Below are 17,283 nucleotides of genomic sequence, written 5' to 3'. Positions count from 1 at the left end.
GGGGGGGTGATGATAGCCAAAATATGAGCTGACTTTTAGTCCTAGTGCAAGCTATTTTTAAAGAAGAAAAAAAATCTATCTTTCCTTTGGCTGTATCATTTGCCTCTATGCATAGGCTCACAAATGGCATGTGAATTCTAAAAATTAAAAATTCTTTCAGGATTTAGAAAGCAAGCCTATTGGTTTGCAGACTTGTTCAATTTAGCAGGTATACTTTTGTGCTTGAAATGCAAATATGCCATCATAAAAGTTCATTTGTGAAATACAGCTGTTTTGATCTTGTGCAAAGTGCATTGGATTTTAGGCACAACTTTTCTTTTTGGGGGATTTTCAGCAAAACTGTTGGTCAGTGAAGCCAGCAGATTGTGTCACAAGGAGCTGGTAGCAAAAATAATAAAGTCTTCAAAAATGCAGTCTTAACTAGTGATTCTCTTATTGGGGACAAATTAGTATACTGTTTTACAAGAAACAACACTGTGGGTTTTGTTTTGTTTGTTTGTTTGTTTTGGTTTTGTTAATTACTGAGTTTTGGTAAAGTATCGTTCCCATTAAGAGAGAAGGAAATTCCTTGTGTTCTTTTCTTTTTTTTTCCCCTAGTCAAAATTTATATTTGGAAAACAGTTCAGTGTTTCATTGAGAATTGTGACAGTTCTAGTATCTGTTAACTGCAGCACTGTTTTATGGTGACATTTGGTTGACTCCACCAGCAGTGGAGATCAAAGGGTTTTTTTTGTTTATTTATTTTGAATCTTATCAGCAACTCTAGAAAGCTTTTTGTGGTATTTGAGTTCTGCTAATAAATTGGTTTTGTAGTGGAGAGAACAATTGATACTTTAGTGCTGTGAACTGTGAATTCTAACAAATAAGTTTACAGGCACCAGTGTTAAGTTACCAACATCTCATGAAAAGAATAATAATGAAGTAAATATTGCTGTTCTGCATATTATGTGAACAGTGTTTATGCCTCATTAAAGTTTATGATCTCTGTTGTAATGCATTATTCCATTAATAGTAGCTTACAAAATTTAAGGAATAATTATATTCTCATTTGTTTTGACTCCCCTCATGCCTAGACGGAATTTGCTGACAGTGGGGAGATGCTGTGTGTGTATGTTTTTATTCATTACTGAAATAGTTTGTTTTTAAGTCCTTAAGTGCCCCATCTGGATAGTCGTGGAATTGAAGTGGGTCTTGCTGTGCTAGATTGAAATGAAAAGATAACCTCATAAATGTGCAGCTCAGAATCCAGCAATGTGTGGGATGCTTCCATACTTGCTTGCTGCAGGAGATCTGAGAATGCTGACAGCAATTTGTTTATTGCAATGAACAGTTGCACACTAATGAGTGATCTGTGTGACTCAGAAAAATACCTCAAATCTTCCCTTGGCTGCTAAGACGTGATGAGTTTCCAGAACATCTCCAAGAACTGCACGATGCTTGTTTCAGTCCAGAAAGTGGATGACAGTTGCCAAACTGAGAGGAAATCTGAAAGGAAGATCCCATCCCCTCAAAGGCACAGGCTATGAGTTTGATTTCAAATCCTTGGCTTTTAATATGTTTTATCCAGCAGATCTGAGTTTCATTATTTCAAAGCTTCCTTGCTATAGATTCATTTCCTTTGAAAAAGTTGTAGAGAAGCAGACCTCTTGCAATGGTTTTGTTGTTCTCATTTTAAGGAGAAAATCTTGAAGCGTTGACTGGCTTGTGGTCCTGCCATCGCAGTTCAGAGGGTTTTTTATCAGATTCTTTAGAGTAACAAATGTGGAAAGTCACAAATTGTGTATTCCTGTCTGTTTTTAAAGTGGATTTAATCTCAGTCTGATTCCAGGTCTAATCACTGTCCAAGTTTTTTGCATGTGTTTTCAGTGAGCATTGTGTGTCTCCTCATCGTGTATCTTAGCTGTAGCTCTTTGCCTTGCTTTGGGTGTTGTGGTAGCTGTCATGTTGAACAGCTGCCTCTCTCAAACGATGTTCTGTTCAGGGCCTGGAACTAAACTCCAGTATGCATTTGTTGTGTAACTTAGTTGCTAAAAATCACAGCAGAGAATATTCATCTTGCATTTGCTAAACAGATTTTTGGTTGAGTTTTGGTTTTGTGAGGGATTTTTTGGGGGTTTTTTTACACCCTATTGGGAGTGAAGTGTTAACCATTGTAAGAGCATAAACATTTTCTGTTTAGCATTTGTACTGAGAAGTTTCCTAATTAGTCATCTTGCTGTTTTTGAAGAAGAAATCTTTAAAATTTCACTGCAGGGAAAGGAATCTCTGTTGAAGCAGCAGATACTCTATCTACCTTGTTCGTAAAAGCAGGAGTCTTTCATATGCATTTGGTAGCTCTTGATGGTAAAAGCAGTCTTTGTAAAACACTTAAACCAGAAAAAAAATATTCCCAAATGTACTGTTCCACTTCTTTAGGTGAAAGAGGAATTTTCTTAATTCCTTTAGCTTTTAAACTAATCAAAAATCAGTCCTGAAAAACTTCACAAACAGTTGCTTAGGCATTGCAAATTCTAAAAGCAATTCTGAACAATTAGCTTGAAAATGCTGTCCTTTACTCTATGAAATTTCACCCCTTTCTTGCCCATGAGCTCTCTGTATCTTATGATAATTTTCTGCTTTCTGAACTGTTGCGTTTCATATGCTTTTGTAACTCTTCCCCTTAAAATCCTTGGGTGATTTGTTGTTGTCTTTTACTTCTTGTATTTTTCATTTAATTTTGTTTTTGTTCTTCGCAAGATCTGGTCCTAGAATGACAGGGAGGATGTTCATATAAATATCTGTAACTATTATCTTTATACTGCCAGTTCTTAAAATACTTTACTAGTGGTGAACTGACTCATTTGTCTTAACCAAAGCCAGTCTCTGTACTATTTTTGTGGCTGTCTCGTCATAATTTTAAACACATGCTTAAGGTCTTGACAGGTGAGAGGCTAGATAATTTTAACTAATATGTTACTGTTGCTAGGCCTGACTGATGGCCAGTTTCACTAAAATTTTTACAAAAAGTTGCAAGTTAATTAATCAGAAATCAAAATCAAAGCAGACTATTTCTAAATATTGTTATAGTTTTCATAAACTAGACAAAAAAGATAATCAGACTTTCAAAAGTATTATGTTGAGGAAAGCAAACGTTTCTGATACACATTACTGTATAAGCAAAATCATCTCTTGTACATATTTTTTCATAGTAAAGTTGTGGTTCATACCTCCTTCCGTTGTGATTTATTCTGATACTTCTCTGACACTGCTTCTGATGTTGTTGGTGCCACCTTACTGGTTTTTACTACTCAAGTGTCACGTTCTCTCTCAAGCACTTGTAATACATTTTATCTGCTGAGAAGTTATGCATGGAAAGAAAATCTAGTCACTGCCTTGGCTTTTTAAAATTCCTCCTCAAAATTTGCTTAAATATCTGAATCTCAGAATACTGCTTTGGTGAAAACTTCTGATTTTGTTGGGTGATGTCAAATACATCCTCTAGTTTTCTTCCTGACTTTACAATTCAAACAGGATATTTTTGGAATTATTTTCCCTGTCTCTGTAAGCTAGCCTTTCTTACTGGATGGAGACAAATATTGGCAGGACTGAGAAAAATGTTAATGCCTTTGAAATATTGTATGGAATGGACTGGTTTCCTTCTGGGGAGCGAAGAGGCTTTGTGTTGTGTGTTTGCTTCATATGTTTCGTTTAGCTTTGCTGCTTGGAAGTGATGTGGTGAAGTTGATTACAGAACATGTGGACTGAATGTAACCTTGTGTCAGAGTTTGTTCACCTAGTGGTTTCTCACCTGCAGTTCTTTCCTTAGTATTGCTGTTAGCAAGAGTAAATTCATAGTGTAGATAACTCAAAGATGAAAGCATTTTAAGACATGCTGCTTCATCTACGATGCATGTTACTTTCCCTTGAAATTTTCAGTAGGAACCCTAACCATGGTGCCTGCCCGCTACATATATGAAGTCTCATGAAGTTTCTGCTTTTTCATATGATGGTTTCAAGGTTTAATTACCATCTAGTTTCCCAGAGGATAACTAGAGTTTCCCTCCTGATGCATGTGGTCTCGATATTTGTAGAATTTGTAAAGCATGTATGGGACTCCTAGGTGAGAATTTCCTCTCTTACATCACAGAAGATACAAGTTTTAGTTTAAATAAATCAATAAAAGGATTTTTAATTTCTAATGTTTAAATAATTATTCTTTTAGTTCAGCATTAAAAACCATGCATACTAATTATGCTCTCCTGGCTCCCTTGGACTATAATCATTTTGTTACAGGCTGCCAATTTGCTATACTGTTTCCTGATGGTTTTTCAGTGATGCAGGAAAGTGATCTTGCTGCTACTTCTAGTGCTGGAGCCCCAGCTTCTAAGAATGGGTTCTGCAACCCCTTCTGCAAATTATATGATTGTTCACAGAGCATTAAAATAAATCTTAAAAACCCTCTGCTCAAGAACGTTAGTCAGTTCTAGCTCCATAGTTGCCAGTGTTTTTCATAATTGCCTATTAGAGAGTTCCTTGCATCAGCATCATGGAAAGCGTGTGCAAATGAAGGCACTCCTGGCATGGGTGGCCGTGGTGAAGGCCAGCTGGGTGGGATACTCATCACTGGGTTGTGGCTGATCCTGACATGCCCTGCTCTGACCTGGGTGTTATGGGACTGTGCCCTGGGTTGGAAAGGTCATTGCTCCGCCCGACTTTTACTGCAAGTAGGCACCATCAAATAAAAGGAGAATTTAGTCATATTCAACCACATGGAGATGGTTTTGGTGTACAACCCAGGATGTAGTTTCTTGTGGTATGGTCTTGTGGATACTAAGTGTTTTATGTTTAACAACTTGATGAAAGAAACATTCACTGGAGAAGATAAGGATAAATATTTCTTCAGGTCTTTGGGGGCTCTGAAAAATTGGATCCTGACTTAGTGTTCCTTAGCAATACCATCTCATACTGGGCTTAATATTACTGAGATGTCTAGTGTTTGCCACTATAAGAGAGCCTGAGCTCAATAAACATTTGTCTAGCACAGCACAATCATTCTTTTGTTCTTAATGTAAGGTTACTTAAATACGTGGGGAACAGCACTGACATTCATGTTATAGAATGCTCTTGATCTGATGTTAAAGAAGCAAAAAGTTACTGCTATCATCATTATTATAGTATTTTCAATACAGTTCATTTAGCAACTGCAATTGGTTTTGGTTCCGCTGTCCCACATCTCATAGGTAATGATCCTTCGTTCTGTTCAGTTACAACAGTGTGAGAGCAAACCAAGGGATCACATGCAGGATTAGCTAGGGAGCCACTTCACATTCTTTCTCATCACTTATGGGGATTTTTTTGTCAATGCTTTTTCCCACAAGGTTTTCTATGCATGCAGTGTTAAAAATAGGAAATCTTTAAATTTAGAAGTAATCCATTACTGTTTTGTGTCTGGAATAACAAGGTACAGGAATAAGGCACAAATGAGCACTTGTGTCAAGATAGCTAGTGTCCATCAGAAGTAAATAATTTGTATGCTTTTGCAGGATGAATGTGAAAAGTAAAGCCTTTCAGCCAACTTGCAGGTGAAGATACAGTTCCATTTGAAGTGAAACTTGAATCTCCTTGAAATATGCTTCCAAAAATGCAGTTTTTCATGTGAAATCCATCTTTCACTTTTTCTGCTTTGTCCTTTAAGGCTTGACCTACCCAGGAGAAACAGTTGTGTGTAGTTGATGTGCTATTTTTGTAAACTTAAACTTGGAAAGAAATTTGCTATCTAACTCTGCTTGGGTGATTCAAGAGTGGGATCACACCCTAAATCTAGTAGTTTAAGGTAGCTAAAACTAAATTTGACATAAAGCTATAGTTAGATCAGTGGAAAGCTCATTATAATCATACAGATTTAGTAAAAACTATGTCCAGTTTGTAAAAACCCAGTAAAATAGTTAATAGTTAGTTACTAACAAGACAGTACTTTTCCTTTTGTTTTAAAAATAATTTATCAAAGTCAAAATTATTTATCAAAATAATTTATATAAAGTTAGTATTTCTCTGCAGGGCACATACCCTTTTCCAATTCTCACAAATTAAAGATGGGAGAGGGATAGATACTACTTTTTCATAAAATCCTGTATTCCTTCCATCTTGAAGGCTTTATGTGTTGCTCATTATCTTCCTGTCTGATAGCAGTAGGCTATTTTGAGGAATGAAGTTAATTTTGTTTCCTTACACATAGTTTTGCCATTCTTGAAGCAAATCTCAGCTGCTTTATCAAAACTCACATTCTCATTTCTTTTCCTATTTCTTAAATTGAATGAATTGGCTGAGTTTGAAAAATCAATTATTTGCATTTATGATGTGCTCTAGAAGAGTATGAGAATTTTTGAGTCTGGGTGGTTTTTATATTTGGGGGTTTTTGTGTTTCCCACTTCCAACCATTCCGTAAATTACAAAAATATAATTTTGTCATTCATTTTCAATGAGTACTTCTTAGTGATCTTAGTGATTCTTCTGTAACCATGGTAAGTTTTTTAACACTGAAATTTTGCTAGGAGTCTGATTATTGGTTTTGTTTTTCATATTGAAAAGACTGGAAGCTAAGAAGATGTGATGGTGTTGGTGAGGCAGAGCCTTTGTGCTAGACGAGATAGAAAAGTCTCTTCTATTGAAGAACTGTTCAAGAAAGAATAAAATACAAATTAGAGGAGTTAATTTTATTGTAGACTCTTTCTTTCTCCCCCACCTCGATAAATAAATAAACAAACAAATAAATAAAACTGTGAACATAGTTGAACCCTTTGCAAACAAGTCTTACTTCCATTATTCTGAAGTACTCTTATTGTATAAGAAACATGAAAAGGCAATGGCCTTCTGTTTATTCTAGTCAGCAAACACAGCGTACTCAGAGTGTGGCTGCCTCCACTCCCATCCTTGTTCAGTGTAAAAAGTATTGATGAGGAGGTGGGTGGTGGAGTCATTTACTATTTTTTTAACTTGGCAATCTGCAGAGATAATTCAGTCTGATCTTGCCATTTCCTTACCTCTGTTACATATTTAAAACAATCGGGATGATATTTTTTTTCCCTGAGTGTTCACAGCACTTTTTAAATATGATTTTAAAGAAAATTTGTCCAAGTTACCAAATGGGTTCATGTCTGTTTCAGCTACCCCATAACTAGAAAGCTGTATTTCTTTCGCCATACTGAGTGACATTTTCATATCTGAAATGATACTTGATTCAGAGCTCCCTTTGGTGCAAATTAAACTAGGGCGTTAGTATACAGGAGGTAAAAAAACCAGTATTTTCTTCTAACTGATGGTTTTCACTTAACAGGGTGCATTAATTTGTTTCTGTTTCACAGACTGATGGGGACAGTGTTACACTTGTGCAGTGTACACAGTGTGTTATATGGTGCAGAGAGGATTTGCTTATGAAGCCATTGCTCCATGGAAGCAAACCTATGCCAGGAAAATGGAAACAGCATCTTGTTATTCAGGAATATTTACTTCTGGCAGGGTCATTGCTGTTTCATACCTCTTTCAGCTGAAGAACCTTTGCAAAGCTTTTGGAAGGTGAATGACTTTGTGGTAGTGTTCCCTTAGAAAAAGTTACTGCCTATTTATACTTGTTCCTCTCTAAAGACCCTCCATTCTTAGCCATCTCTTTCAGAGAATTCTGATGTTGCCAAGAACTGTTTTTGTAGTAGCATGTGTGGTGTTTTGTAACTGACACCTTAGTTTCACAACTGACTTCATTAATTTTCTGAAAAAAACTCCTTTTGAAATGACCAGGATTTTTAAAAAGGCAAGATTTTGTAGATACTGGCTTCTTAGATGGTTGAAAAAATATATTTACCATCTCAAAGTGTCAGTTTTTCAATACCCATTGTGTTTTGGAATAACGGTTTGCAGGTGGGAAATGTTTTGAAATAATAGCATAATAATTATGTTACTTTGAATGGTAGAGATTGATATTTGGGTTTTTCCATAATAATAGCAAAATAATTAATAAAATGATGCTTTCTTAGCATTTTATTAATGCAGAGTACATATTCTACATTAGAAGAATGTTTACCTTTTACCCAGTGGAGATGTCTAAGCTGGCTGAGATATTATTCTCTTACATTTTTGAAGATTCAGTAACTGGTCATAGCAGGTTTTATATCTGAGACTGTTCAGAACTACTTAATAAAATTCTAAGTTCTTGGTGAGTGGGTTTTTATGTGGCCCTCTGATGCATTTTTTACTTTTATTAAAACATTTTGAAAACATACAAACAGTTGAAAGACATTTTGGGCACTTTCTCCTTCTTTCAAAGTTAGATAGTAGTGTACGTTGCATAATCTCAGGCCTATTTCTGCTTTATCAGTCAAAAGTTATGGATTTTCCTGGTAATTGACCCAAATTAAAATCCAGTGATAACTGCATGTATTAATCCCACCTTCAGGTTTTATAAGGTGTTTCTCTTAATTTATGTGACATGCAAGATTTTATATGAAATACAAACATGAAATATATCAAATTTTAGGAATTGTATCCTGCAAATACTTTGCACCGAATTTTGAATGTTGCCCATGGTAGAAAAGAAAACTGTTTTCCTTCAGTGCAAAGCCACTGTTTGCTTATAGCTTCATCTAGTTGGATGTCAAGATATTTCTTAAAAGGTTCTGGTAGCTGTCGCAACAGAAGGCAATTGCACCTAGGCTTCCAAATGGTAATTATTCTTTCCAGAATGGTAGAGTGACTAAGTAATCCAGGAGAAGTGTTTTGAAACTGCTTTTAAAAAAAAAAACCTGGTGGTCAGTAATGTTGCTGGGACAAAGAAAGTGATGGCTTTAATCCAAATAAAAAAGAAGACAAACTGGCGTGTGTTTATCACAATCTGTCAAATCTTCAGCTAACGTAGGGGTGCAAGTCTTGCATAGGAAAGACTCATTATCTCCATGGATGGGAAACGTCTCAGCATCTGACTCATTGTGCAAAGAAGGAGATTTGCTTTAAGATTAGGAACAGTCTTAAATCTTACCTTAGAGATGCTCAGAGATGTGAGCATCTTTCTAAAATTTCTGTTAATCATTCTTTGTAACCGATGGGATTGGGGATGCTTTTATTTGGAATATTGCAAGTAAATGTTTTACTTTGATTTGTATTTAGGCTGTTTTCAGACAGGGCAATATGTTTGTTGGTGGGAAATCCTCCTGCAGTCCCGAACACAAAACTGCTGCACTGTTCTTGCAGTGTTTGCCTTTGCAGTCCTCATCTGCAGGGATGTATGCATGAGATGAAAGTAGAGATGCTCTAAGTTGCAAGTGACAGTGATGGAGCTGATAAAGAGAGTTCTCTGTGGACAAGCAATCCTGGTGGTTTCTCTTAGGAAAAGAAGGGAACCATTAGGGATTTAGGCAGATAATAAGGAATATTTTTTTTCCCGTTTGTAAGAATAGTTTTAAATTATTTTCTTTTAATATGAACATATCTTTCAAGACATGGAAAGGTACTTAGACAATTTTTACTCCAGGAAATTAATATTTCCAATCATCATTTTAAGAGGTCTGTAGACATATGGGGAAAATGATAGTATGGTGATAGATAACAGGTGTTTTGCAACTGCTTTTAATTTAGTCTTTTGTTTTCCACTTTCCTGTTCATTCAGCTGTTTTGTAAACTGCAAACAGGTATTTTTGAACTAAGGCTACCCAGTCTTATTCTCATGCCTCTCCAAAAGTCATGGTAATTGATTTATAAAACAGCATGCAGTTCTAACATATAATGTGTAATTGAATATTAAATTGAAATTTTCATCAGAGCAAAATGAATATGATTTTTGCCATAGAAAATCTTACAAGGAGTATCCATAAAAGTAAAATTATAGCCAATGCCAGAAATATATTTACCTAGAATGATGTTAGTCAAAACCAGCAAGGCTTCTTGGGATTTCTTTGTGTTTATAATCTCAAAAGATAATGCAAAGTATATCTTCTTAATTAGAGAAAAAAACAAAATTATGCTATAAAACTTAATGTGCATGCACTTCTGTCATGTATTACTGAATCTAGAAACCTTATTCAGCCTTTAATTATGCATTTCAAAACTGTGTTAAATGCTGTAGTTCTAAACCTCATCACATGAAATTCAATAAGAGTCTGTATTTAAAATGCCTGTCTCCTTAAGGCTGAATATCAGGTTAGTCTGTAATTGTAATTTTTTTCCCTTCCCGGTGAACTTCGTCAATGCTGTAAATGAGTAGCCATGCATTTTTTTATAACGTGATCATTTTTTGTGAGCAGTAAGCCTTCATAATTCACAGACTACATTGTTAAAAAGAAACAAGTTTTGCTGGTAAGTTTTCTATAACTTTTCATCTCAGCATATCAGTTTGTCTGAAAGTGGAATTTATTTGTCATCTGTGATATAGGGAAATATTTCTCCTTTTCACAAATGGCAAACACAGAAGTGGAGATTTGAAGTTGGTGTGGTCAAAAACATCATATTATTTTGTTTGCTTAGACAATGCCTAGTTTTCTAAATTCTTCATATTAGTAATGTATTTCATTTCTTCAGTGATTTCTTCTTGATGATTGTAGCTGCTGAAAGGTCATGGCCATTTAGGAGTGGGTTACAGGGGGAGACCCATGTCAGACACCACATGTGAAAGGACTTTGCCCAGTGATTCATAGGAAGTTGGTGGCAAGGATAGAAATAAATGCTCCAAGGAAGCAAATTCTTCTTTCATCCAGGAGAGCTCTTCTGCACTATTTAAGTGATGTTGATTCACATGTAGAAACTTACTGTTTTAGACAAAAATAAGATGATGAAAGACACACTTAAGATCCAAATGATTGCAATCTGCAGCATAATCATGTAAATTTTATCTCAGGAGTTTCTTTTGAAGTGGAGTAGAGAAATAATCTTTTTTATGCATTCAGTCTTGTAGGTAAGTAGTGGGGATTTTTAATAAGTTGGGCACATAGCTATATAATTGCAAAATAATAAATTTTTATGCATGCCTTTAGCTAGTGGTGGAATTACCATGCATTTTAGTTTAACTAAAGGGCAGTAATATTGAAACATTAATGAAAGAATATTTCAAAATAGAGAGGCAAACAAAAAGTAGCATGAAATTCATCATTGACAACTAGATTTCATTAAGGGTAAGCTTTCTTTTGGTAATTTCTTTTTCCTGTACAGTGAAATCTAGACTTAATGTGCCTGATCTTCAGTCAAACAAGTAGTAATGGTATTACATGGGAACTTAGTTAAATTTGTCAGATGTAGGCCACTGGTCCTTATCCTGCAGCATCCCTTGGTTACAGTGTCTTTATATTGGTTAAGCACAAAACCTAAGATTTGTATGATTGTGTTTATGTGTTTATCCTGTTGTGTAGAAAGTACTTGAACATGACACAAATAGAAGGGGATGGAACATTGGGGGGATGTCCTTCTAGGTCTGCATAATCATGGTGTTGTCATTGGGACAAAAATAACCAGAAAACACCACTGATATAGAGCAAAATATTGTGTAGAAGAGCATGAGTCTTCCTGGACTGACATAAAAGGTTAAGGTGTTGCAATGCACAATGCAGGTTAATGTACTTGATATCTAGAAAAATGTTGCAACAAATTTCTTTTATCAACTGAAAATGGCAGAGAAGAAGAGTGCGTCTGAAAAGTGAGTAAGTGTTGATTGTGGCATAATTGTAGATTGTCAGTGTGATGTGAGTTAGAAAAAATAAACTTAAAAAATTAGGCTGTGGTAAGCCTTTTTTCAAAGCCTTGAGAAATAGTCTGCTTCAGGTCAACACTGTTTATTTTGTCCCAGAGTCTTGGAAGAAAAAGAGCCAAACTCCAAATCTAAAATCAGACGCTTGGCAATTACACTGAGCATGGTAATCAGGTCCTCCTGGATCAGTATTTCCAGATTTCTTTCCAGGATTTCTTTTGAAGATATTCACTGTGGAGCAGGAGTCTACATAAGCAAATGCCAGATAAATCTGTTTCAAGAATGAAATACTGAAGTCTTATGGTAATTGGCCATTGAAATAACTTACCTCAGGACTCTGGGTAGGTATCTCCACTGAAACCCTTTGTCCATCGGCAGCCGTAAGACCCAGACTAAGGATGCAGGAGAAAATTTAAAATTTTTTTGGTCTACCTTTATCACTGCTTAAACAACTGTCTATTCTGTGAAGAAAGCTGTGGATCAGGTTCTTCAGAATAGTCAATGCATCCTCATTGACAGATGAATTGAATTATGGGAGAGGTGCTCCATCCCTGTAGTCTTCATGGCCCACCTCTGGAGTCACTCCAGCAGCTCCATGTCCTTCCTGTGCTGGCAGCCAGAGCTGATGCAGCTCTGCAGATGGGGTCTGAGCAGAGCAGAGCATTGGGGCAGAATCTCCTCCCTGGCCCTGCTGCCCACACTGCTCTGGATGCAGCCCAGGACACGTTTGGCTCTCTGGGCAGGGAGTGCCCGTGGCTGGGTCATGTCCACCCTCTCACCCACCAGCACCCCCAAGCCCTTCTCAGCAGGGTTGCTCTCAATCCATTCTGCACCCAGCCTATATTTCTGTCTCAGCTAGCACCTGAACTCAAAGCTGTATGGTTTTCCAACCTCCTTTTTCTTGTAGGGAGACTGGCAGGGGGGGTTGACAGCATGATTGTGTGCTGTGCAGTTTTTCACTGTGATGTAAGAGGTTTCAAAGCATAATCCACTATTGTTTTCCCCTTCCTTATAGAAGGATTTTGAGTGTCTTGGTAGCAGCAGTGAAAAGTTTAAACCCTCCCCCCAAAAAAGTTAATTTAGTCCATGGTGTTACAAGGAAATTAGGAGTATTCTCATCCACATTAAAGTTGTCTAACTGTTTCATCCTGAACCTCCAGGGTTCAATCAAAATTTGACAATAAAAAGAATTTAACACTGGTGACTTTGCTAGAGTATGACTTTTCTGTACACTGCTTATATACTCTCAGATGACTACTTAAAACATTAGAAATGTATGTGATTTTTAAGGCAACAGCTCTTATAGTTAGTGGTGGTGTTGTGTTTGTCATTCTAAAAAGAGGTGATAATGTTACTCAGTACATAGAATATAATATTTACATACCTGTTAGATTAGTGTTAACATTTCTGTCAAATCATTTCAATTTCTTGGACAGACCATTCTGGTACTGGCAGCCCATTCTCCATTTATTAGATTTTTAAACTTGCTAACAACCAGATAGACCTGATAGAGCCTGAGGGAATGCAAATAGAATTCCTCAACCTGGGACTCCTTGTCCTGCAAGCTGTGATAAGCTAGTAATGCTGATAAATGTTGTGTTAGGGAAGAGTTAGATCACCAGGGTTTCTTGGAGATTGGAGTTCTAAAGGAAAGGTCCTGGCTGATGACCAGGCTGCCAGTGTTTTACTTTGACTAGCAATATTCAGCATGTTACTTGCTTCATGCTCTGCTGGAGATTTCACTTCTGAAAGTGAGCTTTTTAAGTATTTCTGGCCATTATACACTTACCTTAGAGGGAAAGCACAGTGGCCGACAGATTGATCTATGCTTCATTTTCATGTGTTGCTTTTGAATCCTGGATCAGTGAATAAAGTTTGTAGTCCAAGAAAAACAGAAGACCAGTCCCCAGGCTGGAAACTGCTTATTTTCTGTTGCAGCATGGCAAAAGCATGACAGTACTAAGAGTTCTCATATAGTGTCCTAAGGTCAGTTTTGTCACATACGGTGTAAATCCCAAATAATTTTATGGGACAGTTTATGCTGTAATTATTTATTGTCTGTGTTGCAGCAGCACCTAGTGGTTCAAGTTAAGATCAGAAATGAACTTTCATGGCACATGATCTCTGCTGGGAAAGCTTTAATTGAAAGTAGATAGAATGGAAATAGGAGGATATGGGAAGCCATGGCAGAGAACAGGAAGATCTCGTTTAAGCCACTACAGGAGAGCTGAGGTACAGCCAGCAAGAGACCTAAGTTTCCATAAAGGGTCTTACTTCTCTTTTATGTAGAGACATGTTTTTTCCTAGCATCAGCTCTTGTTAGCTCATTGCCTTTGAAAAATTCATTTTTTGGATATGGACATACCTGCTTGCTTCTAATCTTTCTTAGAAGTCTATAATCTTGGTTGTAAGTCTACAACACTGTCACCTGTTGTGAAATATCATCCTTTGAAATTCAGAGTATAGCGTTAGAATTGTTCACTACATCCCAATGCATGATGCTTCTCTCACTTGGCTGCTCTAAAGGCTTCGCAACTATCTACTGTACATTAGTGTTCCAACTGGATTGACCTTCTGAAAGGGAGTCTGTAAAGAGAGTTTAGTTGAAATTTCCAGCCATATGAAGGATAAGAAGGCCATAAGGAGCAGTCAGCATGGATTCACCAAGGGGAGTGATGCTTGACCAGTGATTAACTTCTGTGATTTAATGACTGGGTTGAAAACTGGTAGAACAGCCAGTGACTAGTGGCACAAAGTCTAGTTGGAGGCCAGTGTATCCCAGGAGTCCAGTCCTGTTTAGTATCTTCAATAAGGACCTGGAGAAGGGAGCAGGGTGTACCCTCAGCAAGTTTGCAGTAGACACAAAACTGGGAGGAGTGGCTGGTATACCAGAGGGTTGTACTGCACACGGTGGGGTGCACAGGAATGTCATGAAATTCAGCGTGGGGAAGTGCAAAATCCTGCAGCTGGGGAGGAACAACCATAGGCAACTGGAAAGCAGCTTTGTAGAAAGGACATGAAGGTCCTGGTTGACACCAAGGTGAAATAAGCCAGCAGTGCACCCCTGTGACAAAGATAAGTGGTGCCTGAGCTATACTGGGCAAAGTATTTCCAGCAGATTGAGGGATATCATCCATCCCTTCTGCTCGCCACTGGGGAGGCCACACTTGGTGTGCAGTTTCCACTTCTGGGCTCCCCAGTAGAAGTGAGATGTGAGGAACCTGGAGTGGGTCCAGTGGAGAGAGCCCAACAAAGGGTCACAAAGATGGTTACAGATCCTGAGCATCTCTTTAGCGAGGAAAGGCTGAGAGCTGGGACTTTATAGCCTGAAGATGAGATGGCTCAATTTTTATAAATATCTGAAGGAACTGTGCAAAGAAGTCCAAGTCTGACTTCTCCCACTGCAGCCCAGTGATGGGACCAGAGGCAGTTGGCACAAACTGTACCACAGGAGGTTCCCCCTGAGCATCAGGAAACACTTTTTTAATGTAAGGGACACTGAGCACTGGCACAGGTTGCCCATGGAGGTTTTGGCCTCTTCATCCTTGGAGAGAATCAAAAAGGGTGTGGACATGGTCCTGGGTTGTAGGTGGTCCAGCTTGAGGCAGGGGGGATGGGCCAGGTGATGTTCAGAGGTCCCTTCTAGCCCCAGACATTCTGTGATTCTATCATATAGTATCTGTAATTCATTCAAACAGGAAGTTGATATGACAGCATTTTTAATACTATGGAAATCTGAACAGCTTTTAGAGATTTTTGGATTAGAGCCTTGATCTTACTCCTAAATATTTATTAAAAAAAAAAAATCTTACCAAAAAAAGTGTTAGCAGACTTAAGTCATGATTCATTGGCAACTAAGGGAAAAATTAAGGACAGAAACAAGGAGTCTATACTTGTGGCACAAACCTGGTATTCATGCAGCTCCCTTTTGCTAGTTTTCTGACAGCCTTGGAACATTGTTTTGCCTTGTGAAAACCCAATGTTTCGCATCATTCACTATGTAGAATTATATAACAATGATTGTACAACACTCAACCTATTAAATTTGAAAAAAATTGTTCAGGAAAATAAGATACAAATTTAATTTGGATTTCCAGTCTCACAGCAAGGACTGCATTTTAAGTCCAGCACATCCTTTGATAGATATCCTCAATGAAGGGAACAGAATGGCCTTTCTGTTGAAATAGCCATTTTTGTGTGGTTGAGGTATAAGGAACTAGTGTTTCAAGAATGCTGACAGAACCCAAATTATTTAGATTTATTATACTACTAGGGCTTTATTAAAGGAATTACTTAGAAGCTAAGAAGTGACAAAAGGTAATCTAGAACATGAAAGACAGTATGTAACTATCACTTTCTGCTTTCCCTTCTCTTGTCAAGCTTCCTACTTGCTTGTTTGTCAGCTTTTTTCAGACTCAGTTTTGGTTTCTGGTCTGCAGCGTCAGTGCATGGCACAATCTAGAATTCATCTGCTGGTTCTTCCCTTCTAGACATCACCCTTTCAGCTTGTCACCTTCACAGCTTACAGGTTAATGTTGTTGCAATACCAGTGGCAAATGTAGATGTTTGGCTTGACTTGTTAATTTTGTTTTTCCTGACTTCTGTCTATTTGCCTGCCTGTCTTCAGGGTGTAAGCTCCCTGGCGCATGGGCCATCCCTTCTTGAATGTCTGGAAAATGCTAGCACATAGTGGCTACTACTAGGTACACAAAAAAAAAAATTGTGGCAAGCAAAGATTAAGAGGATGAATGAGATGAGTGAGTAACTGGAAGATGTGAACTTCATCAATTCTTTTAAACTGTAGGAACATTTTGTATTTTTAAAGTCAGCAAGAAGCTCTCATTTTTACTTTCCTAATATAGCTCTCGTAACTGTATTCTGTCTTTTGGGATGACTTCTAGTCGTGTAATACGTATCTGAAATAATTTTCCCTTCCTGTTATTTCTTGGAAAATCACTGCCATGTATAATGAAGTAGTTTTTGTGGTAAGAGAGAGAGAGACATATGCAGTAATACATTGATATGCCTTGCTTTTGCAGAAGTCTTTTTCAAAATACTGCAAAGGCTCCTCATGTTTTTCAAGTTAGTTCTTTAGTGTAAATCCAAAAGATAATTTATGTAAAAGATTGGAAAACTTGTGTTAATTTAATAAAAATCGAGTTTGTTTATTGCACTGTTTCACTGAGCACTCAGAAAACTGGATTGCTGGAATTCACAGTGATGTATATGAGCTTGTGAGTAAAGGACTTGCAGAGACAATTGTTTACTGCTACCATTGAAACAACAAAATGTTTTGAATGTCTGATGCTCTTGGATTTCCTTTCTCCATAATGAATATTTATTGCTCAAAGTTTAGGATGTACCTGCAGTTATGCAGTTAAGGAGTATCCTACAACAGGAACTGAAAAAGCTTTATGTTGGAGGAGGGTTGTTTGGATTGGGGTTTTTTTGTGATGTATTTCTGCATTGAACTTTCATTCTAATATGATCTTTGTCTACCTATTAAAAATTTTAAGAATCTTGTATGAAAGTGTCACTTTTAAATGATTATTTATTTTCTTTAAATCTGAGTTTTAAATTAAAAT

General features: G+C 37.2%; 1 protein-coding gene across 20 annotated transcripts in view; it reads left to right on the top strand.

Annotated features, from left to right (window-relative positions):
• The window catches only part of GPHN (gephyrin), a 271,041-nt gene that overhangs the window by 43,983 nt on the left and 209,775 nt on the right, over positions 1-17,283 (top strand). The gene's annotated exons all lie outside the window — the stretch shown is intronic.

The sequence above is a fragment of the Motacilla alba genome, chromosome 5, assembly GCF_015832195.1.
Source record: "Motacilla alba alba isolate MOTALB_02 chromosome 5, Motacilla_alba_V1.0_pri, whole genome shotgun sequence".
Lineage (NCBI taxonomy): Eukaryota > Metazoa > Chordata > Aves > Passeriformes > Motacillidae > Motacilla > Motacilla alba.
The sequence above is the reverse complement of the archived record's forward strand: the minus strand, read 5'-3'. Positions and strand labels throughout refer to the sequence as shown.